This window comes from Ranitomeya variabilis, chromosome 4 (genome assembly GCF_051348905.1).
Source record: "Ranitomeya variabilis isolate aRanVar5 chromosome 4, aRanVar5.hap1, whole genome shotgun sequence".
Lineage (NCBI taxonomy): Eukaryota > Metazoa > Chordata > Amphibia > Anura > Dendrobatidae > Ranitomeya > Ranitomeya variabilis.
The window spans coordinates 607,459,185-607,486,010 of NC_135235.1; positions in this window are offsets into that span (position 1 = coordinate 607,459,185).

Genomic DNA, 26,826 nt, shown 5'->3' on the forward strand with positions numbered 1-26,826 from the left:
CCGTGATGGCCATATAATACCAATTTGCAGCAATTACTCAATACCTATGTGAGACAAATGGCAAAAAATTCCTCTATATTAATAACTGAGGTTCAGTTCACCTTATTCCTCCAAGTATATTGTAATCCATCATCTTATCTTGTCTAATCATGGGGTCAGTGAAAGCAGGGGATGTAATAACCACTAAAGTGTTAATGGCTATTGGGCAACTCCGCAGGGCTTTTGGCCATTTTTCTGGAATTTCCCAAAGATGTGAATATGATATCCACCGCAGGTATGAGAATAGCATTGGGGATTCATGCATTGGATTTATTCGCCTGACTGTCTGTAAATGGCCTGAATTCAGGCATTGAAAAATCTAAAGGATGCAAATGGGAAAAATGAACAAATGAGTGAGTCGGAATGCATTTTTTAAAATAAATTAATTAACTAATTCATTCATTCATTGTATTTACCCCTTATAAAGCTTGATTCTTGGCCAATAGCTAATAGAGTTCAGACACTGACTAACACATGTTATGAATGGTTAGCATGAATGAGTGAGATATGAATTGAATTCCTTATGAATTGAATGTTAACCATTCCATGAATAGTGAACAAGGATGAATGAATAATAATAAATACAAATAATCTTTATTTTTATATATCGCTAACATATTCTGCAGTGCTTTACAGTTTGCACACAATAACATCGCTGTCCCCGTTGGGGCTCACAATCTAAACTCCCTATCAGTATGTCTTTGGAATGTGGGAGGAAACCGGAGTACCCGGATGAATGAAAGGTGAATTAAATTACTTAATTTTTTTAGAACTAAACCTTACTCAGATTTCTGCAAGCAGTAAGAATGAATGAATGAATGAATGAATGAATAAGCAATGCATTCATTCATTGTATTAACCCTCTGTAATGCCTGATTCTTGGCCAATAGCGAATAGATTTCAGACACTGAATAACACGTGTTATGAATGGTTAACATGGATGAATAAATTAATGACATATGAATTTAATTCCTTACTTTTTAAAGCAATGCCTTAATGTAATGGAAAAAATATTGACTTTAAACCTGCCAGGAATGTTTATTGCATGTTTGGGGTCCTTTGAGATGTAGATCAGAGCTGAAAGAGCATCTGACACTTGCTCAAAAAAATTGAGATAACTACATTGTAAAAATCCCTGAGCTTCCCTGATTCTGCCTATGTTTTCCTTTTTAAACTGAGTCACTCCATTGCAGAAATATTCACATTTGTTTCTTCTGAAGCACACTATGTGAAATCTCTGCTTGCAGTCCACTGAGTGTTTCTTCAGAGTCTTCTCTGGTGGTGTGTGCTTTTACTCCTCCCTCCCAGATGCTGCCAATCACACCTCAGCCACTGATCTAGCAGTCTACTAGTCTCAAAAGCTGTCGAGCTGTGATTGGCAGTGTCTATGGGGAGGGGTGAAAGTGCACGCCCCCAGAAAAGTCTCTGAGGGCACTACAAGCAGAGATTTCACAAAGTGTGCTCCACAATAAACAAACATGAATAATTCTGCAATGAAGTGATGCTGCGGAAAACGAAAAAGAGAGGCAGAATAAGGGGAGCTTAGGGGGTTTTAAAAGGTATTTAGCTCAATTTTATTTAACTAGTGAGATTTACTTTTTAAGGGTTATCAACTGGAGAACACAGAGTGTGAGGTTCGGCAGGAAGGCTGGCATCTGGGACCACAAAAGTAGTGAAAGAAGTCAAATCAGCATTTGAAAACGTTGTGGTGCACGAAATGCTGAAAAATCTGTACCAAGTATGCAAACACTTAAAGAAGCCTCAGTGCTGAACTGGAGCGCCCTTCAATCTTGGGATCAGTCAGACTCCACTAGTGATATGCCATGACTTTATAGCAGCCCTTTAAATCCTTTTTCACTTAACATTGATGTCTATGCGACTCCTGCACCTACATCAGGATTTTTACAGTGTTGATACCAAGGCACTTTCACACGAGTCATATTTATGCAGTGTGTTGAAAAAAAAACTAGGAGTGGATTAAAAAAAGAGAGAAATGACACACGTGTGAGAGCATTCTCAAGAAATAAAACCCTTCCAGATGGTGCATGAATTGACAACCCCCTCCCCTCCCCCTCCTGCACCCACATCATCATAGGCTCAGGATCTTGGCTGCCACAGCGTTTGACTCATGTGGAATACAGTGGAGTAAAAATACAAAGCGTCTGCAGCTTGTATAACCAACAGTGAATCTGTCTTTTCCTGATAGGTGGGAGGGTGTTGTGAGGCTGACAGTTGTATGATGATGTGGGAACGGGATGGGGGCTCGAAGCATGACAGACATGGAGGTAGGGGGCCTCTATAATGAGGCTGTCTGTCTCAGCTATCTCACGCAGGTGAGCTGGAAAGCCGTAGGAAGCCTACTTATAAAATATACATTTCATGGCTCCAGGATAAATTGATAGTTTAAATTATGATGATGAAAGTGTTCAATTTTTTAGGGGCTGCTATTATCATCATTCAGAGAAGACCACCAAATCCCTACTTAAAACACCCCTAGAAATTCATGAATGATTTAATGTTGGGGGGGTGAGAGCATTTTTTGTATCGCCTGAATTGGCGAGACCTGCAGTACCATCCACAGCCTCTATGCAATGCACAGAGCTGGTGGACCACTATCTCTTAACAACCTTTTACGTCATTTTTGGGTTTTACTTTTATGGCATTCATTCCTTAGTATGTAGTCTCCTTAGGGAATCTGAACCCCCACTCATCGGATCATTTACACTACAGTACTGCAGTGCATAGAACAAATCTATATCTCCATCATTTCTCCTATAAACGAATACAACATCAGAACCACCATCAATCCAGGAAAACAGCACCAGAACTACCATCAGCACATGAACACAGCACCAGAGCCACCATCAGTAAAGGAATAGAGCAGCAAAAACACCATCAGTACAGGAAAACAGCAGCATCAGTACATGGATACAGCACCAGACCCTCCATCAGTGCATGTGAACATCACCAGAACCATCAGCAGTACATGAAAGCATCACTGGAACCATCATCAGTACAGGAATGCAGCACCAGAATCACCATAAGTACATCAATATATCAGTAATACCAACATTAGTACATGAATACAGCACTAGAACCACAATCAGATCAGAAATACAGCACCAGAACATCATCAGTACAGTAATACAGTATAAGAACCACCATCAAAACATGCATACATCTCCAAAACCACCATCAGTACTTAAATACATCACTTGAACGTAGAACTCCTAGTATGTTCTTAACAATAAGTAAGGAGATATTAGGAGTTTCTAACAGTCATCATCAGACTGCAGACTTTAGAGGAGCTACAGTACAGATCAGATGCAGGTAGTATCACAAATAAACATTTACATCCATGAACCTTATAGATGACAACTCCTCTGATTGGAGTTGTTTTCATCCCTTTGGTCTCCATCTGGTCCAGATGCCATGATGACTTTGGACATCCACAGCTCGACTACAGACTTTCATCTTCTCCAGCTTTCTGCTGCACATCCTAACACAACGCTCTTAAAAATAACCATGTCATTATAAAGGCTCCTGAATAAAATTTCTGCCCTATGCTGCGCCTCTGAAAAATAATTGTCTTTCACTGTGCTCCCTGCTCAAAATATGACTACAACACTCAGAGGCGTAGCTAGGGTTTTGGTTCAGGGGGATGCGAAACTTCTGAGTGGGCCCCTAACCAGGTAACCTTGATTACAACTGGGTGACGCACCCTAATACTGAAGGAGAACCTCAGCAGATGACCGCACTGTTACTGAAGATAATCTCTATACAAAGCAACATGGATATTACCGCCATAGTAAATACCAGCCCTACAGAACATATAAGTGATCACAGCACAGTTACAGATAATGAGTTACCGCTGACGTTCTTTCTGATGGAATCGTTCACTTTTCCCGTCTTTTCCATCTGGCCCAGACCGACATGACAACTTCTTCCAGCCAGGACTCGGCTGCAGAGAAAACAACAAAGACATATTTCACTTCTCACATTCCAGCCATCACCATGTATTCCCAACTTGCACAAACTCCTCATCCTGCTGATATTCCAATACTGAGCCGCTGCTGCCCTATGTGCCCCTATTACTGCATCTGCTGTGTGGTTCTCTGTGCCTTCTAAATTCTAAAGCACCCCTCTATAATATAGTAATGCTGGGTGCAAGTGCCCTAGAAAACAGTGCCCACATTTTGCCCTCTAGAAAGTAATAATGCCCTTTGTGCCCCTTTGACAGTCACAGTAACCTGAGTTCCCCTATAACAATAATTATTATTATTATTTATTATCGCGCCATTTATTCCATGGCGCTTTACATGTCAGGAGGGGTATACATAATAAAAACAAGTACAATAATCTTAAACAATACAAGTCACAACAACAGGTACAGGAGGAGACAGGACCCTGCCCACGAGGGCTCACAATCTACAAGGGATGGGTGAGAATACAGTAGGCGATGGTAGAGCTGGTCGTGCAGCGGTTTGGTCGATCGGTGGTTACTGCAGGTTGTAGGCTTATCGGAAGAGGTAGGTCTTCAGGTAATTTTTGAAGGTTTCGATGGTAGGCGAGAGTCTGATATGTTGTGGTAGAGGGTTCCAGAGTAGGGGTGATGCGCAAGAGAACTGTTGTATATGATTGTGGGAAGAGGAGATAAGAGGGGAGTACAGAAGGAGATCTTGTGAGGATCGGAGGTTGCGTGCAGGTGAGTACCGGGAGACGAGGTCACAGATGTATGGAGGAGACAGGTTGTGGATGGCTTTGTATGTCATGGTTAGGGTTTGTACTGGAGTCTCTGGGCAATGGGGAGCCAGTGAAGGGATTGACAGAGGGGAGAGGCCGGGGAATAGCAGGGGGACATTAGTCGGGCAGCAGAGTTTAGAATAGATTGGAGGGGTGCGAGAGTGTTCGAGGGGAGGCCACAGAGTAGGAAGTTGCAGTGGTCAAGGCGAGAGATGATGAGGGCATGGACTAGGGTTTTTGCAGATTCTTGGTTGAGGAATGTACGGATCTGTGAAATATTTTTGAGTTGAAGTCGGCAGGAAGTGGAAAGGGCTTGGATATGTGGTTTGACGGTGAGATCAGTGTCAAGGATTACCCCGAGGCAGCGAGCTTGTGGGACTGGGGAGAGTGGGCAGCCATTTACTGCAATGGACAGGTTCGTTGGGGGGGTCGCGTGAGATGGGGAAAGATGATAAATTCTGTTTTGTCCATGTTGTTTCAGAAACCCACTTTACATTTAATAATGTCCTGAGTCTCCCACTGTACAGCTCCCCTATACATAGTCTGATACTCTCTTATACACAGTATAATGCCCCCTAGCTGTATAGTACCACCCACACAGTATACTGACCCCATAGTAGCCCCCAAACTGTTTGATGGCTCCAACACTGTATGATGGCCCCTTCACTGTAATCCCCACACTGTACGATGGCCCCTTCACTGTAATCTCCACACTGTATGATGGCCCCCTAGATAGCCTCCATACAGTATAATGCACCAGATCGTCCTAAATATAGTATAATGCACTCCCGATAGGCCTACTCTATATTGAGTAATGCACCCCCATAGGCAGACTCTATAGCACAAGACAGCACCCCATATGCAGACCCTGTAGTATAAGACAGCACCCCCATAGGCAGACTCTGTAGTATAAAGATGCACCCCATAGGCAGACTCTGTAGTATAAGGCAGCACCCCATAGGCAGACCCTGTAGTATAAGGCAGCACCCCATAGACAGACCCTGTAGTATAAGGCAGCATCCCATAGGCAGACCCTGTAGTATAAGACAGCACCCCATAGGCAGACCCTGTAGTATAATGCAGCACCCAGAGGCAGGCCCTGTATTATAAGGCAGCACCCCATAGGCAGACCCTGTAGTATAAGGCAGCACCCCAGAGGCAGGCCCTGTATTATAAGGCAGCACCCCATAGGCAGACCCTGTAGCATAAGGCAGCATCCCCATAGGCAGACCCTGTAGTATAAGGCAGCCCCTATAGAAAAAAAAAAAACAATAAATACTCACCTCTCTTACTCCTTGTTCCAGCAGTGCTACGAGCTCCCGCTCATCTCCTGACAGCGGGCTCCGGGTGGTGATGTCAGACGCTGACAGGGGGATGAAGGGAGAATGAGCGCAGCGCTCCTTCCCTCATCAATGCGGTCATCTGTATCGGCTAAATGCAATGACAGGCGAGGGGCCACTGCTGGCACCGCCCCCCCACCTCCTCGGGGGCCCCATAGCGGGCGGGCGGCAGAGCAGGGATATCGATTCTCCCTGCTCTGCCGCAGAATGTGACTGTATTGGCATACTGCCCACACTCTTATGGTACATGACCTCTCTATGGTACTATCTTTTTCTATAAAAATATTGTCTCCATGTTGTGGATCTTTATGAACTATAAGATACCATCACCCCGTCTATCCTTATGAACTATAACCACCACACTGTCTGACTTATGTACTATAACCTCTATGATTTCTTATAATACTAATAACCCTTTGCTTCCCTATAATGCTTCCCTATTAGGCGTCCTTAAAATGATGCACCACTTCCCCACCACACTGCTACAGCCCCCCATACACAGCAAAATGTCCCCACAGTTTCCCACACAGTAAGATGCCACCCATGAATGTTACCCTAGACCACTGCCTTAGGTGAGATGCTCATCTAACATCATGGCAGAAGCACCTTTCTCTACGGGGTATATGGAGTGGTATACACATCTTCTGGCGTTTACCTGTAATGGCAGCTCTGATAGCTTCTCTAAACCAATTAGATGCTGCTATTAATCACTGACCGCTGCAATTAAAATATTGAGATTACCAATCATGATCGCGGGAAGCCGATGGGTTATCATGGCAGCCAGGGGCCTGACAAAGGCTGGGCTTTATAGGAGAACTGCAATTACACTATATACTGCTATCCAGTAGTACTTCAGCACATAGAAAAAGAATCAAATGAACATAGGATCAAGTCACCTAGGGGTACGTAAAAATGAAGTTAAAAAAAAAGTTTTAAAAATATAAAAATAAAGATGTAAGTTTAAAATGTAATTGTCATTTCAGAAGAACTTGCAACAGAATGTCTGTGTCGGCCTCTGGCTCCTTCCTATTCCCCCCTCCATAGAACTTTAGGAGATGGCAGTTGGGGCTCATATCTCAGTATTGGCTGTCTCCACTCTATTCAGATTGTACCCCAGAATACAGAGTTTACAGAGTGAAAGATCAGTCCAGAAGGAGACAAAAGCAGGTTTCTCTTATGAGATGTATTACAAAGTTTCTTATTTTAATGTGCAGTATTGATTTATGAAAGACAAATTAAAATGACATTTAGACTTTAAATCACTCCCATTATCTCCATTTAAAATAAAGCTATTTACATTTTCCTGATAATGATGACCAATCTTTATTCTTTATTTTACACAGGAGTTACACAGCTGCTGCTGAATACAACTCCCATCATTGTCTCCTGGTTGCGCAGATCTCAGTGATCTGCCTTCAGCCGCCGGTGCCTGGGAACAACGCGAACTGCACCGCTTCTTCCAAGTCGCCAGTATGTGTCACACAGACACACTGACGGCACACAGAAGGTACACGGATGTGAAACACGGACACAAGGACCACGGACAGAAAATGGATACACGGATGTCACACACCTACATACGCATAGCACATGGATACTGAACACAGATCTCACCAGTACTGTTTGTCCTGTACAGGAATCACTAGGACTTGTGAAGAAGGCCTTACCTCCATTTCTGTATATGAAGGGTTGTGATCCCAGCTAGAAAGGGATTTCTGAGAAATGAACATTGCAGACCTAACCTCATTCATCCTCAAAATTGTCTAATCACAGGTAATAGGTAGGGGAAATGCTATAATTTACTGACAGATCAACATATTCTCCAGTTTCTTGTGCTTCTTCGGTCGTCTTCTGGGTCATTTCACAGCTATTCCGACTTACCAAATCACGCTGGTTTTGTTTGTGAGCTGGAAGTCTCTTGTAGGCCTCATTAAGACTTCACTGACTTCGTTTTTTTTCACGGATATAACACATACCCATTATAATCTATGCTGCTATTCACATGTCTGTTTTTTTTCTGGCGACATGGATGCAAAGGGCCATGAAAATCACATACAACACATGGATGGCATCTGTGTTCCATCCGTGTTCTATCCGTGTTTAAGATCGTAAAGTATTGGAGAAGCTTTGTAATTTAATTTCTTTATTCAATAGTGAAAAACACTGATGACACACTGATGGTAAAACCTGACACACAGATGACACATGGACAACATGACGGTGGTAAAACGGACACACAAATGACACACTGATAAAACCCTGATGGTAAAAATGGACACACAAATGACACAATGATGACACACGGATGACATCCTGATTGTAAAAACAGACACACAAATAACACATGGATGACATACTGGTGATAAAACCTGACACAGATGACACATGGACGACATGATGGTGGTAAAACAGACACACAAATGACACAATGATGACACTCTGAGGGTAAAAACGGACACACAAATGACACACAGATGATACATGGATGACATTCTGGTGGTTAAAAAGGACACACAAATGACACATTGATGACACATGGACAAAGCACTGTTGGTAAAAATGAACACTCAAATGACACAGTGATGACACCCTGGTGGTAAAAACAGACACACAGATGACACAATGATGCACAATACTGATGACACCGGTACCATTTTTTCACGCATTTTCAGGGGTTAAAAATCACGAGGGGGTGCTCCCTTAGGAAGTGTGTACGAAACGCGCGTCGGGGTGGAGGGACACAGCATCGAATTCACACATTCAGTAAGTCATTAAGGATAGATTTTTGCATATTCGGAATTGTTCATATGTTAGCCATGTTGGTGATTATTGATAGAGGCATATCAGGCATGAAATAGAAACAAGGACTTAAATTGACCAAGCTCATTCACAAGTTGCTCTGATATATACTGTAGCCTAACTATACAGGAAGGTTATTCATATTATCAGCTAAGGGGCTGTAGGGATTCATCTGGTTTCTTCTCTCTCAGTAACTTTCTGTAATGCTATACAGCAAAAGGATATTTGATTTAATGTGTATAATGGATTCTTTAGCCAGGTGTCTCTCACATCTGAGGTCTTCATTTGTATTTTAAACTTTTGGATTTACTTTAAGAAATTTGCAATAAAAATAGTATTTTAATTATATTTGTGATTATATGTGCTTTTTCCGTTCACTTTCCCTATTATAGGGAGCAGAGTGTTACGGAGTGGTTTGTCATATATGTGTTTAGCACATGATATTGTTGGATTTTTTTAGTGATTTAAGTTAAAAATTGGATGCCTGAAAGAGGCCTTACAATGGAGCCGCATTCTGACACTTCGTAGGCTTAAAATTCTAAAAACAAATTCTGGCTCACACATCAACCCCAGTGTGATCCAGCAAGTCAGAATAGCAGTCACATGACCCAGAAGAGGACAGAGCAGCAAACTGGAGAAGGAGGCAATCAGTGAGTTTATCACAGCACTCACACTACAATACATATACACAAGTTTAGGCAATAGAAAGTTTGATGGAAGCGCTTCTTGTATAAAAGTATCTTCTTTAGAGGACAACACCCAGAAGCAATGTTCAGTATATCTGCAGAACATATGACACTCTTCGCCGGTTCTTTTATAGCCGCTTGTCATACTTTATGCTTGGCCTACTGCTTAGCAAGAAGATCAGCAGTCAGCAGATGACTACACTGGATCAACATCAGCGGTGTGTTGGGTGCTGCCAGTACCTGGGAATAGGATTTTATCCGAGGAAGATAAAAGATGTTAACTAAGGGTACCGTCACACAGTACCATTTACATCGCTACGACGGCACGATTCGTGACGTCGCAGCGTCGTATGATTATCGCTCCAGCGTCGTAGACTGCGGTCACACGTTGCAATCACGGCGCTGGAGCGATGCCGAAGTCCCCAGGTAACCAGGGTAAACATTGGGTAACTAAGCGCAGGGCCGCGCTTAGTAACCCGATGTTTACCGTGGTTACCAGCGTAAAAGTAAAAACAAACAAACAGTACATGCTCACCATCTGATGTCCGTCAGGTCCCTTGCAGTCTGCTTCCTGCTCTGAGTGAGATCCGGCCGTACAGTGAGAGCAGAGTGCAGCGGTGACGTCACTGCTGTGATCTGCTCTCACTTTCCGGCCGGCAGTCAGTCAGAGCGGGAAGCGGACGGCAAGGGACCTGACGGACATAAGATGGTGAGCATGTACGGTTTGTTTTTTTTTACTTTTACGCTGGTAACCACGGTAAACATCGGGTTACTAAGCGCGGCCCTGCCCTTAGTTACCCGATGTTTACCCTGGTTACCAGCGAACGCATCGCTGGATCGCTGTCACACACAACGATCCAGCGATGACAGCGGGAGATCCAGCGACGAAAGAAAGTTTCAAACGATGTGCTACAACGTACGATTCTCAGCTGGGTGCCTGATCGCAGTAGCGTGTCAGACACTGCGAGATCGTAACGATATCGCTAGAACGTCACGAATCGTGCCGTCGTAGCGATAAAAATGCCACTGTGTGATGGTACCCTAAGTTTATGCTAACTTGATTTACTTGTGTATACACCTGATTGAATAAAGAAAGACGGCAAATACTTTATGTCTGGACTTGGATCTATCAGATGTGATACCAGCAGCGCAGATTATCTGCAAATTCTCCATATCTATGAGTACCTGGGACAAGACATAGCGCCCCTTTTAGAAAATAATAACGTACCCCTGAAAAAGTAATGGTGTACTCTTAGTGAGTCTCCAAAAGAAATAATGCCATCTTTGAGACATCCCTCCTACCAAAACATAAAGTTTATACTCACCTTATGGAAGTGACCCAATCCCCTTCTCCTTTGCACACAGAGTGGGCAACTTAGGCAGAGCAACGCAGTGACATTGTGCCACCTGTGCCAGGAACCTGAATTCTTGTAGGCTCACGGCATCCTGAGGGCTTAAGGACGGACAGTGGTGGGGTCAGGAACCTATTGTTCCCTGTTCCACTACAGAATACAACTGTACTAGCATCATGTAAAAACTCGTCTGGAGATCCAGAGCACCCGGCCAGATGTCTGGTTCATGGTTTTTCAGCTATTGCAATGCCACTTTTTAGGGTGGGCAACATTTCAGAAGAATAAAAAGTACGATAAGTAATACTTTTCCTCAGTTACCTCTCTGTGGCCTTTGCCCAAGCTCTGTCACTGATCTCCATGCCTAAGTGTGGACCAGTGTAGTCTACGGTGGTGCATACTACTGGTGTTGCAGCAGTACTTCTTCACCCAATATTTAGGCAGGGACATGGCTCCTAATGTTGAACACTGGCTGCCGCTTAGTACAGTCATGATTGTTATGCTGACTTTAGCAGCGAGGAGTGCACATACCAAGCAAAGGGGTCATACACCATTAATCGGAGGTCTACTTGTGCAGAGTACGGATTGCCGTACCACCATAGTGGTTTAATAGGAATTCTTTGCAGTGCTCAAGCCCCTAATTGTGTGACTCATTGCTCAAATCATTAGGTCAGAGTGAACTTATCAGGTCCAGAATGTGAATAGTGCAGCATATTACCGCATCTTCAGCCTGCTTTTCCTCTACAGCATCTCGACAACCAGCTCAGCAGAGAATAAAAGACCCAGACCTGCCTACCGGTATGAGGAAAAAAAGCAGCAAAATTAGAAAGTCAGAGAGAGAAGCTGGAGTCTGGCCTTGATAGTCTCTTTAGTGGTTTCCTAGCAGTATCAGTTCAATGAGGGTCAGTGTGTTCCCATTCTTATGTACTTCTGTATAAGAGGTTTACAATATTTGTACAGAGATGGAGGCAGGCTACAGAATAACCTCTTCAAATACCGCATATGGAATATTTTAAAGACGTTTATTTTGCAGCCATTACATTGGTTCAAGGATTTTAGAGACTTCTCCAGACTTGAACTAGAGGCTGGGGTGGTGGGACTCTATTGAACATTTATGGCAAATCCTGCGGATTTGTGGATCCTGTTCCCGATTGGATTACCCCTTTAGTCTGCAGCCAATTTTCCTTCCTGTGTTGCCACTTTTCCACCCCTTTTTCAAGCAGCCATATCTTTGTTATGTTTTCTTCGACATAGCCGTAGGAGGTTTTTGTTTGTTTGTTTTTTAAACGAGTTGTAGTTTTGAAAGACACCATTCACTTTTTTTTTACTACTTTTGTGGCTTTAGAGTTCCAATCACAGCTGTTAAAGGCAGATGATAGCTGTGTAATACAGCCACCAGCTGCACTATGTGAAGCGTGCTCAGTGCCTGAGCCTGTTCCTTTTACCCTGACTGGCGCCGCAATGGATATATCAGTTATGGAGGGTTAAGGGGATAAAAGTGCTGAGGGTATTGTCTTCGGATCATCCTTAGAGGAGCAAGGGTTCCTTCATCCAAAAGGACAGAGGTTGTATGCATGAAAAATGTGCAAGTATCATCCTAACTAAATTTCATTTCTAAAATCAGGTTCTCCTCTCGCCCTAGGGTCAGCCAGAGTTTTACCCTCATAAAAAAGTAAGTTTAATCCTGATGGGCACATAACTTTAAAGGGAACTTGCCACCTTGTACACTCTGTGCACAAACATCATGTTATAGTGCAGAAAGAATTTTAAAAAATTCATATATATATTTGAGAGAAAAGATTTAGTGAAACCATCCTATTAGTCTGTCTATGCTTGGGAGTCCAGGGGCGGTCCTGTTCAGTACTCGGTACTACATCTGTATGTACAGGGAAAACTGTCAATGACTAAGTAGGACTGCCTACTGGATTTCCCTGCAAAATAAATGGATAAAATACAAGCTGTACTAAATCTTTTCCCACAAACCTACATATCAATCAGCTCAGCTCCTCTTGGACTTTAACTTGCTGCTTGCAGATCAGACACCATGCTCAAATTTACATTTTCCCTTGAAATACTGAAAATTTGCAGGTGACACTTCATTCAAGCTCCATAGAGGTCAGACCTGTGCCACAGCATGCAACATACTATTCACTTTTGTGAGAATAAGACTGGCAAAAACAGGCTGGCCATATAAAGATATTGCTGGACTCAATGGCATACTGCCAATGGTGGCCGCTCGGCTATGGGGCCGGGTGCCAGCCTCCCCGCCTGTCATCACATGTTTAACTGTATCAGCATCCTTGATGATGATACAGTTGAAAGTAATGATGAAAAAGGGAGCATCAGCTGACACTTCCCATCATTCTTCCTCAGCATCTAACGTCTCAGCCCAGCGGGTGCGATGACATCACTACATGGTGCCTGCTGCACTCAGGTGTGCAGTGCTGCAGAAAATGCGCTACAGAGACCGGAGGAACGGGGCACTGGGGAGAGGTATTGTATTTTTTTTAAAACATATCAGTGAGAATATTGCGGTGACCAGAATACAGTATGAAGGACTATGTGGTGCATTATACTGTGTGGAGTACTATAGGAAGTGCAGTATACCATATGGAAGACTATGGGAGTACATTATACTATATGGAGGACTATGGGGTTCATTATACTATATGGAGGACTATAGGTAGTGCATTATACTATATGGAGGATTATGGGGGTGTATTATACTATATGGAAGACTATGTGGTGCATTTTAATATATTGAGGACTATGGGGGTGCATTATACTATATGGATGACTATGGGGGTGCATTATACTATATGGAGAACTATGGGGTTCATTATACTATGCGGAGGACTATGGGTAGTGCATAATACTATATGGAGGACTATGGGGTGTATTATACTATATTGAAGACTATGAGGTGCATTTTAATATATTGAGGACTAGGGGGTGCATTATACAATATGGATGTTATGACCCCAATGGCAGAGGGTCTCTGCAATAAATACCAAGTCTGCAAACACAAAAAACCAGCTCATAAGGCAGTGGTAACTGGGCTGACCGTATAGCTAATCCTAGCACCACAAATAGCAGCAGCCGGGGAACGTGCCTACGTTGGTTCTAGACGTCTCGCGCCAGCCGGAGAACTAACCCTAGAAGGGAAAAGATAGACCTTTCTTGCCTCCAGAGAAAAGACCCCAAAAGTTGGATACAAGCCCCCAACAAATAATAACGATGAGGTAAGAAGAAAAGACAAACGTAAGAATGAACTAGGTATTTAGCAAAGTGAGGCCCACTGACTAATAGCAGAATATAGTAAGATGACTTATACGGTCAGCAAAAACCCTATCAAAAATATCCACGCTGGATATTCAAGAACCCCCGAACCGTCTAACGGCCCGGGGGGAGAATACCAGCCCCCTAGAGCTTCCAGCAAAATCAGGAATCACATTTAGTACAAGCTGGACAAAAAATAAGAGCAATACAAATAACCAAAAAACAAGGAAGCAGGACTTAGCTTAATTTTGCATGAACCAGGACCAGCAGACAGGAGCAAACAGAAAGGACTGATTACAACGATGCCAGGCACCAGGCTAAGAATTCAGGAAGTTCATATAGCAACACCCCTGGACTAACGACCCAGGTGGGTGCCAAACTAGGGAAAGACAATCTCAGAGTCATACCACTAGTGACCACAAGAGGGAGCCAAAAAAGTCTAATTCACAACAGTACCCCCCCTTTAAGGAGGGGTCACCGAACCCTCACCAAGACCACCAGGGCGATCAGGATGAGCAGCGTGAAAGGCACGAACTAAATCGGCCGCATGCACATCAGAGGCAACCACCCAGGAATTATCTTCCTGACCTTAGCCCTTCCACTTGACCAGATACTGAAGCCTCCGTCTGGAGAGACGAGAATCCAAGATTTTCTCCACCACGTACTCCAACTCGCCCTCAACCAACACCGGAGCAGGAGGCTCAACAGAAGGAACCACAGGTACAACGTACCGCCGCAACAAAGACCTATGGAACACGTTGTGAATGGCAAACGACACCGGAAGATCCAAGCGAAAGGACACAGGATTAAGGATTTCCAATATCTTGTAAGGACCGATGAAGCGAGGCTTGAATTTAGGAGAGGAGACCTTCATAGGAACAAATCGAGAAGACAGCCATACCAAATCCCCAACACGAAGTCGGGGACCCACACCGTGGCGGCGGTTGGCAAAACGCTGAGCCTTCTCCTGTGACAACTTCAAGTTGTCCACCACATGATTCCAAATCTGCTGCAACCTATCCACCACAGAATCTACCCCAGGACAGTCAGAAGGCTCCACATGTCCCGAGGAAAAACGAGGATGGAAACCAGAGTTGCAGAAAAATGGCGAGACCAAAGTAGCGGAACTAGCCCGATTATTAAGGGCAAACTCAGCCAACGGCAAGAAGGTCACCCAATCATCCTGATCCGCAGAAACAAAACACCTCAAATAAGCCTCCAAAGTTTGATTAGTTCGCTCCGTTTGTCCATTAGTCTGAGGATGAAAGGCAGACGAAAACGACAAATCAATGCCCATCTTAACACAAAAGGATCGCCAGAACCTGGAAACAAACTGGGATCCTCTGTCAGACACGATATTCTCAGGAATGCCGTGTAAACGAACCACATTCTGAAAGAACAAAGGAACCAGATCGGAAGAGAAAGGCAGCTTAGGCAAAGATACCAAATGGACCATCTTGGAAAAGCGATCACATACCACCCAGATGACAGACATGCCCTGAGACACCGGAAGATCTGAAATGAAATCCATGGAAATGTGTGTCCAAGGCCTCTTCGGGACAGGCAAGGGCAAGAGCAACCCGCTGGCACGAGAACAGCAAGGCTTAGCTCGAGCACAAGTCCCACAGGACTGCACAAATGACCGCACATCCCGCGACAAGGAAGGCCACCAAAAGGACCTAGCCACCAAATCTCTGGTACCAAAAATTCCCGGATGCCCTGCCAACACCGAGGAATGAACCTCGGAAATGACTCTGCTAGTCCATTTAACAGGAACAAACAGTCTGTCAGGTGGACAAGAGTCAGGTCTACCAGCCTGAAATCTCTGCAACACACGTCGCAAATCCGGGGAAATGGCTGACAAGATTACTCCCTCTTTAAGAATACCAACTGGTTCTGCGACTCCAGGAGAGTCAGGCACAAAGCTCCTTGAAAGAGCATCAGCCTTCAAATTCTTTGAACCTGGTAAATACGAGACCACAAAGTCAAAACGGGAGAATAACAATGACCAACGGGCCTGTCTAGGATTCAGGCGTTTAGCAGACTCGAGATACGTCAGATTTTTGTGATCAGTCAAGACCACCACACGATGCTTAGCACCCTCGAGCCAATGACGCCACTCCTCAAATGCCCACTTCATGGCCAGCAACTCCTGATTGCCAACATCATAATTCCGCTCAGCAGGCGAAAACTTCCTAGAGAAAAAAGCACATGGTCTCATTACAGAGCAACCAGGGCCTCTCTGCGACAAAACGGCCCCTGCCCCAATCTCAGAAGCATCCACTTCAACCTGAAAGGGAAGTGAGACATCAGGCTGGCACAAAACAGGCGCTGAAGTAAACCGGCGCTTCAACTCTTGGAAAGCGTCCACGGCTGCAGGAGCCCAGTTAGCAACATCAGAACCTTTCTTGGTCATATCCGTCAAAGGTTTAACAACGCTAGAAAAATTAGCGATAAAACGACGGTAGAAGTTAGCAAAGCCCAAGAACTTCTGAAGACTCTTAACTGACGTGGGTTGAGTCCAATCATGAATAGCTCGGACCTTGACTGGGTCCATCTCCACCGCAGAAGGGGAGAAAATAAAACCCAAAAAGGGAACCTTCTGTACTCCAAAGAGACACTTTGAGCCCTTAACAAACAAAGCATTCTCACGCAAAACCTGAAACACCATCCTGACCTGCTCTACATGCGAGTCCCAATCATCAGAAAAAAAACAGAATATCATCCAGATAAACAATCATAAATTTATCCAGATACTTCCGGAAAATATCATGCATAAAGGACTGAAACACTGAAGGAGCATTAGAGAGCCCAAAAGGCATCACCAAGTACTCAAAATGACCTTCGGGCGTATTAAATGCAGTTTTCCATTCATCTCCTTGCTTAATGCGCACAAGGTTGTACGCACCACGAAGATCTATCTTGGTGAACCACTTGGCACCTTTAATCCGGGCAAACACGTCCGACAACAGAGGCAAAGGATACTGAAATTTAACAGTGATTTTATTCAGAAGCCGATAGTCAATACAAGGTCTCAAAGATCCGTCCTTCTTGGCCACAAAAAAGAATCCCGCACCAAGAGGGGAAGAGGATGGACGGATATGCCCCTTCTCCAGAGATTCCTTGATATACGAACGCATTGCGGTATGCTCAGGTACAGACAGATTAAATAATCTTCCCTTAGGAAATTTACTACCCGGAATCAAATCTATAGCGCAGTCACAGTCCCTATGAGGAGGAAGAGCACTGGATCTGGAATCGCTGAATACATCCTGATAATCAGACAAATACTCAGGAACTTCCGAAGGAGTAGAGGAAGCAATAGACACCGGTGGGGAATCACCATGAATTCCCTGACAGCCCCAACTTGACACAGACATTGCCTTCCAATCCAAGACTGGATTATGGGTCTGTAACCATGGCAGACCCAAAACGACCAAATCATGCATTTTATGCAGAACAAGAAAACGAATCACCTCCCGATGTTCAGGAGTCATGCACATGGTTACCTGTGTCCAAAACTGCGGTTTATTTTCCGCCAATGGCGTAGCATCAATACCTCTAAGAGGGATAGGATTTACCAATGGCTCAAGAACAAAACCACAGCGCTTGGCAAACGACAGATCCATAAGACTCAGGGCAGCACCTGAATCCACAAACGCCATAACAGGGTAGGAAGACAATGAGCAAATTAAAGTCACAGACAAAATAAATTTAGGTTGCAAATTACCAATGGCGACAGGGCTAACAACCCTTGCAAGGCATTTAGAGCATGCTGATATAACATGTGTAGAATCACCACAGTAAAAACACAACCCATTCTGCCGTCTATGATTTTTCCGTTCATTTCTAGTCTGAATTCTATCACATTGCATTAAATCAGGTGTTTGTTCAGACAACACCACCAGAGGATTAGCAGTTTTGCGCTCCCGCAAACGCCGGTCAATTTGAATAGCCAGCGCCATGGAATCATTCAGACTTGTAGGAATGGAGAAACCCACCATCACATTCTTAATGGCTTCAGAAAGGCCATTTCTGAAATTTGCGGCCAGAGACAACTCATTCCACTGAGTAAGCACGGACCATTTCCGAAATTTTTGGCAATACACTTCAGCTTCATCCTGGCCCTGAGAAATAGCCAGCAAGGCTTTTTCTGCCTGAATTTCAAGATTGGGTTCCTCGTAAAGCAATCCGAGCGCCAGAAAAAACGCATCAATATTCGCCAATGCCGGATCTCCTGGCGCTAGCGAGAAAGCCCAATCCTGAGGGTCGCCCCGCAAGAAAGAGATAACAATTTTAACTTGCTGAGCTGAGTCTCCAGACGAACGGGGTCTCAGAGAAAGAAACAATTTACAATTATTCCTGAAATTCCTAAACTTAAATCGATCTCCAGAGAACAGTTCAGGAATAGGTATTTTAGGTTCAGACATAGGACTACTGGTAACAAAATCTTGTATGCCCTGCACACGAGCAGCAAGCTGATCCACACTTGTAATCAGAGTCTGGACATTCATGTCTGCAGCAAGCTTAAGCCACTCAGAGGTAAAGGGGAGGAAGAAAGAGAGGAAAAAAAAAAACTCAGAATTTCCTTTCTTATTATCCCACTTCTGCAATGCATTAAACATTCAACTTAGGCCTGGCATACTGTTATGACCCCAATGGCAGAGGGTCTCTGCAATAAATACCAAGTCTGCAAACACAAAAAACCAGCTCATAGGGCAGTGGTAACTGGGCTGACCGTATAGCTAATCCTAGCACCACAAATAGCAGCAGCCGGGGAACGTGCCTACGTTGGTTCTAGACGTCTGGCGCCAGCCGGAGAACTAACTAACCCTAGAAGGGAAAAGATAGACCTTTCTTGCCTCCAGAGAAAAGACCCCAAAAGTTGGATACAAGCCCCCAACAAATAATAACGATGAGGTAAGAAGAAAAGACAAACGTAAGAATGAACTAGGTATTTAGCAAAGTGAGGCCCACTGACTAATAGCAGAATATAGTAAGATGACTTATACGGTCAGCAAAAACCCTATCAAAAATATCCACGCTGGATATTCAAGAACCCCCGAACCGTCTAACGGCCCGGGGGGAGAATACCAGCCCCCTAGAGCTTCCAGCAAAATCAGGAATCACATTTAGTACAAGCTGGACAAAAAATAAGAGCAATACAAATAACCAAAAAACAAGGAAGCAGGACTTAGCTTAATTTTGCATGAACCAGGACCAGCAGACAGGAGCAAACAGAAAGGACTGATTACAACGATGTCAGGCACCAGACTAAGAATTCAGGAAGTTCATATAGCAACACCCCTGGACTAACGACCCAGGTGGGTGCCAAACTAGGGAAAGACAATCTCAGAGTCATACCACTAGTGACCACAAGAGGGAGCCAAAAAAGTCTAATTCACAACAATGGATGACTATGGGGATGCATTATACTGTTTGGAGAACTATGGGGTGTGCATTATACTGTATGGAGGACTATGGTGAGTGCATGAAATATGGAAGACTAGTGCATTATATCATATGGAGGACTATGGGGAGGGCAGTATACTATGTGAAGGATTATGGGGAGTGCATTATTCAATATGGAGAACTATGAGGAGTGCATTATACTATATGGAGGACTATGAGAATTGGATTATATTATATGAAGTACTATGGGGTGCATTATACTAAATGGAGGACTATGGAGTGCATTATACTATATGGAAGACTAAATGTGGTCTATTATAATATTTGGAGGCCTATGTTGGACTATTTATATTGTATGCAAGCAATTATACAGTGTGAAGGTTTATGTGGGGTCCATCATACTATGCGGAGGGCTGTGTGGGAGTCATACAGTGGGGAAAGGTGTGGTGCCATTATGCTGTATGTAGGCTTATTCTACTGCATGGAGGGCTGTTTGGGGGTCACAGTTTGGGGATTATACTGTGTTTGGGTCACCTTACTTTTCTGGGGGATTTGAGGGTTGGGGTACAGTAGGGTCATCATACTGTGCATGTTGAGGGTACTGTGGAGGAATTCAATGTGGGAGTATCTTACGGTGTTTGTGAGGCACTTTTATTAACATCATACTTTATGAGTGCAATGAAGGGGGAATCTAGAGCTCCAGTAGGAGGAAAATTACTTTGCAAATTTTTGGGGAAGGGGGACAATTAGAACTTCTGCTATGGGGCCCCATGATTTCTATGTACGCCCCTGGATGGAGTTGTCTTTGAAACATGTGTATACAAATAGCTTGGGGTGTTAAATCCTGCTGGATACCTTTAAGGATCCTTGTCTATTGGCCAGAGTGAATAGCAGTTACAAGGAATACCTCTTACTCTGGATGACCTTTGCTATATTACACAGACTTACAATTGATTTCAATAGAAAGTGTGTAATATTTAACTTCACCTGTGGAGGCACTGCAAGGAAACTGAACACTTACTGCCAAGCTTAATTACAAATTACAGCTGATTAGTGGGGTCCAAGGAATTGGTCAATTTAAGAGGGTATATTTTGCACTAAGGACATTAGATTTCTTTGTACATCCATGCCTCTTATGACCACATGTCCATTTGTCCATTTCTGTATATTCTATCGGAAGCATATTCATTCCCCAAATACTGTAGAAATAAGAAAACAAATCATCAGATCTACACAACAGTGCCCGGGCAGCTGTCAGCTTTATATTATTACAGAGCCAAACCGTGTGCCAGGCCAACTTGCAAATGTCCGTCTTTTGGAAGAATAGCCAAACTATAATGTTCATGCTTTCTTACGAATTATCCTCATTTTAGTCTCATGTAAGCCTTCCAACAGATGGGCTTTTTTTTCAAACTCAGCATGAGCCGCATTATGCACTATGCAAATCATTTGTAATAGGGAGCAGCTCCGCAGTTTCTCACTTATATGGAAGGTCTTTACCAAGTTATGGTCAAGAGTATACTAAAAGAAAAGTAATTAATTTGATCACCATTTTATTTATCCAATATGGCACTAAATCACTCCAAGCAAGGAAAGGTATCGTCTCTAATTTTTTATAAATTACTATAGAAGACTCCATTGTTACAGCACTGTCTAATTCATGCCATCATATAGAATTCTCAAAATGTTATACACATTAATATTACCTTTATATAGTGACTTAATATCAGTGAGTGGGTATTGTACCATACAGAGCAACTTGTGAAACGTCCTGTGGAGCACAGCAAAGGGCAGCGGCCACAGGGAAAGGGAGCAGAGATTGGCCTGAAGACGAGACAGGTGCGTAACAGTATCTCCTTTTAGGTCCCCTCCCAGAAAAGGTAGGGTTAAACAGGTTTGGCTTTGCTGTTCAGTTAGTGTACATTCAGCTGTGGCATACAATATGAGACAGAGTCTTATATTGTATGTCACAGAATGATGTTCAGATCTTGCCTCCGCTCTGCCCAACCTGCCCCCACCTCAACTGACTCTGTTGGAACCAGGAGTTTTCTATCCGACAGTACAGCTTCTTTGAGGCCAACCATCTTTCCCTCTTGCTGTGTCCTGACCTATCTCTTTCACTTAGGGGAGAAAGAGCCATGGAATCAGATGCTCTTCAGGGGCCCTAGAACCTGGACCGACCCGGGATCTGCACAAAACTTCGGATGTGTCCTCATACTGTATGGGAGACTTGAAGCGGATAGGACTCTTTGACGCATAAGAATCCGCTAAACTTGAACCTGTGACTGTCTGAGACTTCCTCACTCAACTCCCAACTAGGAAGGGCTTTCCCATTTTATCTAATCTAACCCCTCCCAATATGTGGGTGATTCCCAAGCTGATACTATATCTTACTGCAGCGCCCCAGAGTCCTGGTCGTTGCAGTACTGTGGCTCCGCCACTAAGGGGAGCTATGGTACGTCTGATGGCACTGAAGGAGTTCACCTGACCAGGTATCACAGACACCAATACATTTCACAGCCGGGCCTCCAGGGGGAGCTAAGGGTTCTATTCATTAGGCCACTCCTCACATACTGGTAAAACTGGGGGTCAGGCAGGAAGTTAGAACAAAAAGCTGACTGGGTTGGAACCAGGCAACACCTTGTGGCAGAGGGTGTTGCGGGAGAAGATTCGGTAGGGTCCCTGTCAGGGGTGGGATCCTGACAGAGGCCTGGCAACTTGAGAGAACATAACGGGACCGTGCCTGCTCAGCATAGCGGCGGTGCCCAAGGAGGGATTGGAAGCGAGATAGATTGTGCTGAGTGAGAAACGAGATCAAAGCAAGAAGGAGAATACCAGTAGGAGTCGTGCTGTGAGACCGAGGCAACATCCTACTGAGGCGCACAACCGGCGGCCGGAACGCCGAGGAAGTATTACTATATTCAGCTTCAGGCAATACTTCAAACCAACGGCAGGACAGTCAGTCATAGGCGGGCTGTGTCACCTAAATCACCTACGAAGACATAGGGGGCAACTTGTGGAGAGGGGCGACTCTAGGGTCCCGGAAGAGCTCCGAGCCTACCCGTCATACGGGTGCCGTCCTAACCGTAACATCAGGGAGGGACGGAAGATTAGCAGAACATCATCTAATCGAGTTGTGAGGGAACTTAAGAAACAGACACAACAGTTGTGGGGACTTTCTGTAAGCACAGCAGGGAAGGACCGCAACACATAGCGCTAGCAGGAAGGCACAGATTTCCACCTGCAAGGAGAACTCTGGAGGTGTCATTGGACCGGCCGGACTTGCGCAGCCTGGTTAACCGTATTCCGGATTGAGGACCCAGAGATCTTCAGTAAAGAGGTAAAGAGACTGCAACCTGGTGTCCTCGTTATTTACTGCACCGCACCACCACCACCATCCACATCTATCAGTCACTGTACGCCCCTCAGCAGGGTCACGGACCGGGCCTAGCCACCGTGACAACCCCAGAGCAGAGACTCAGAGGCCCGGTATCGGGTACCCCTCGGCCCTGCGGCAGTGGGGGCGCTGCAATTTGGCGTCACGAACAGGATCTACTTAAGCCTGAAGAATCAGGTCATGTGTGCCTTGGAACTGTGATTTATCGTGCTTGGACTGTGCTTTATTGAGAGGATTGTGTATTGCCGTTTGCCGCCAGAAGTTCCTGCCAAAAACCGCCGCCATTGCTACACCAAAGAAGAAGGAGGGCGTGCCATGGGAGGAGACTACCAAAGTGGCGCCAGAAGCGGCGACCGCCCCCTGCGCCTCTTGCTGCAAAGCGAAGACCTGCCTCAAAGCAGAGGACCACCCCTTGATTTGCAGCGGCGGGAAGTGGGTGACGGAGAAGCTCGACCCCGGAGAAATGGCGGAGTCAGGTGCATGCACTGCCACCGACCATCAGGCAGCGATGATGAACAGCAAGTGCCTGAGCGAGGAAGGAGCAATCCCGGCTTGCCCTCATCCACCAGAGGCGGACCCACGTCCACCGCAGCGGAAGGACCTGAATTCCTTGGAACCGGCAGCGGAGCTGAGCTTACCCATCCCGACCTCGGAGCCAGTGGAGGAGGAACCATGGAGGGCGGAGCCGCATCCGGAGACCGCATTGGAGGAGCCGCGGACCGGGCTGCAGCCGACTCCAGCGTCCTCGTCAGTGGACCGGATCGACATCGGTGGAATCACATCAGGCGCAGGTATGGAAGACGCCCCTGCTCCCCCGCTCGATCCCGCTCCCGCGACCGACCCTCACCCCAGTAAAAGCCGTCTCCTCTCGGCAGAGCTAGTGGTGTTACCCCTCGACGTAATGGGGAAGCTGGTACCACCGCTGCCGACCAGGATGGGAGAACCCATAGACGTGGGCCCAGACGGGGTGATTCTCCAGTGGGACACCCCCCGGATTGGGCCAGATGGGGCTCGGGAGGAAGGTTTCACCCTTGCTGTACTTACCTGGGAACAATACAAACAATGCTTGATCCTACATTGGAAAAGACAAAAAGAGGCAGAACTGACTGACCCACCGAGAGTACAACAATCGCCTCTTGCGTGTGGTAAGAAGGACGTGGTAAAGCGGGGAACTGTGTTGGCCTTCCACCCGAAGAGGGGATGGGGCTCCATACAGGAACCGGGGCTACCAACTGACGTCTTCGTTACTAGTTGCAACGTGAAGACTCCCTGCTGCAGCCGAGATGGTGATCCATTGCAAAAGGGGAATCATGTGACCTACACCCGTCATCGGAATGCATACGGATGGTACGCTCGGAACGTTCGCCGATGTGAGCTTGGGGGAGCGTCATCTGTTACTTCAACTATGATGGAACCAGACGTGACAGATCTTACCACTATTGCCGCCGTACGTCTCATTGCAGCAACTGAGCTGGCGGCTAGAGTCCGCCTTCAGATTCAGATGGCAGGTGGTCTGACTGCACCCGGGAAATCCACCAGTGACACTGGTGCGGCATCAGCCGTCGATCAAGGATCGAAGCCTGCACATTCAGGAGGTGTCCACTTTCGGCTGATGTCGTGCACCCTACTATGAGGATAAACCTCGATACCATGAGAATGTAAATAGTTACTGTTCTACTGTTTTGCTGCTAAACCCGTCTAGGGTTAACTCTTAAAGGGATCTCTTTGTTGACCCGGGATCCCTACTGCTTTTTGGTTATTTTTCTATTTTCTTCTTTGTTATCAAGAACTGCCGCAATCATGAACAGTGCATGATACAAACTGCTTGTAAATAGTTTGCACCTTCTTAAAGGTGCTCCCTACTGGTTTTACTTAAAGAAGGACTCTTTGTGAAGATACCGCACCGGAGCCTTTGCTGAGTATGGACTGGTAGCTTGAGAAGATGTGCTACCTCATAAAGACTTGGTCCCCTCTTAAAGGGGATGTTCACTTGTTGCACTTAAAGAATGGTATTGCTTTAAGACTGATAGATAGCAATAATGTCTTGACAAAAAGAAAGTGATGATGATGCTTACATGAAAAAGTTATATGTATCCAACCAGTTGATTGTAAGAAATGATTGATAATGTTGATAGAAAAATGAGGACAGAGAGGGAACCCGTACGGGGTTAGTCAGTGAGTCCTCTTGGGAGCTATGTAAGGATGGCTCAGTGATTTCAAACTGTAAGTAAATGTTATGTTCTATACTGTGTATAGTAGTTGAAAAGGCAGAAGGCCCGGGCTGAAAGGGGCGGTCCTGTAAAGAAAGGAGAGGCAGTAGGCCTGGAGCAGTTAGGACAGGCGGTCCTGCAGATTTAATGAAGGAGAATGAAAGAGAAAGAGTTAATAAATATTACAATGTTTTATAGGTAAAGCCTTTAGTGGATAGGGAGTATACGTCCTTAAAGGCAATGTTAACTTCTTATTCAAAAGTTTGCACTAAGTAGAATACCCTGTTGGGTAACAGGAGTTATTTATAGCCTGTAATTTATAATGTTTAACCATGTTTGTAACGTTCAAGTGTCCTCACCTCCCATAAAGGGAAGCTCTGTTCAAGCTTACTTATTGTTATTGCATTTTCAAAATTGTATGTCTTTTTGCTAACCTGTATTGTTGTTTTCTTCCCAGTCCAGGAGTACTGGATTTAACCGGGGGGGAGTGCAGCGCCCCAGAGTCCTGGTCGTTGCAGTACTGTGGCTCCGCCACTAAGGGGAGCTATGGTACGTCTGATGGCACTGAAGGAGTTCACCTGACCAGGTATCACAGACACCAATACATTTCACAGCCGGGCCTCCAGGGGGAGCTAAGGGTTCTATTCATTAGGCCACTCCTCACATACTGGTAAAACTGGGGGTCAGGCAGGAAGTTAGAACAAAAAGCTGACTGGGTTGGAACCAGGCAACACCTTGTGGCAGAGGGTGTTGCGGGAGAAGATTCGGTAGGGTCCCTGTCAGGGGTGGGTGTCATGAATGCCAATGGCTTGGGATAGCACAGGACAAGCAAAGTACAAATATATTACGGACGAGCTCTAGGGTGATGGAACCTGGGCTGACCGCTGCCCTACGCCTGACAAACGCAACTAGAGATAGCCAGGGAGCGTGCCTACGTTGGTTCTAGACGCCACGCACCAGCCTAAGAGCTAACTAGCACTGCAGAGAAAATAAAGACCTCACTTGCCTCCAGCGGAATGAACCCCAAAAGATATAGTTGCCCCCCACATGTATTGACGGTGAAATGAGAGGAAGGCACACACATAGAGATGATATATATAGTTTTAGCAAATTGAGGCCCGCTGTAAACTAGAAAGCAGAACGATACAAAAGGGGACTGAGCGGTCAGCAAAAAACCCTAATCAAAAAAACCATCCTGAGATTACAAGAACCCATGTGCCAACTCATGGCACATGGGGAGAACCTCAGTCCACTAGAGCTACCAGCTAGCATAGAGACATAATAAGCAAGCTGGACAAAAAACCAAACAACTGAAAATCAGCACTTAGCTTATCCTGAAAGATCTGGGAGCAGGTAGGCAGGAACCAAACAGAGCACATCTGAATACATTGATAGCCGGCAAGGGAAATGACAGAAAGGCCAGGTAAAATAGGAAACACCCAGCCACAGATGGACAGGTGGAAACCAAAGGCCGCAACCCACCAAAGTCACCCAGTACCAGCAGTAACCACCAGAGGGAGCCCACAAACAGAATCCACAACAGTACCTCCCCCTTGAGGAGGGGTCACCGAA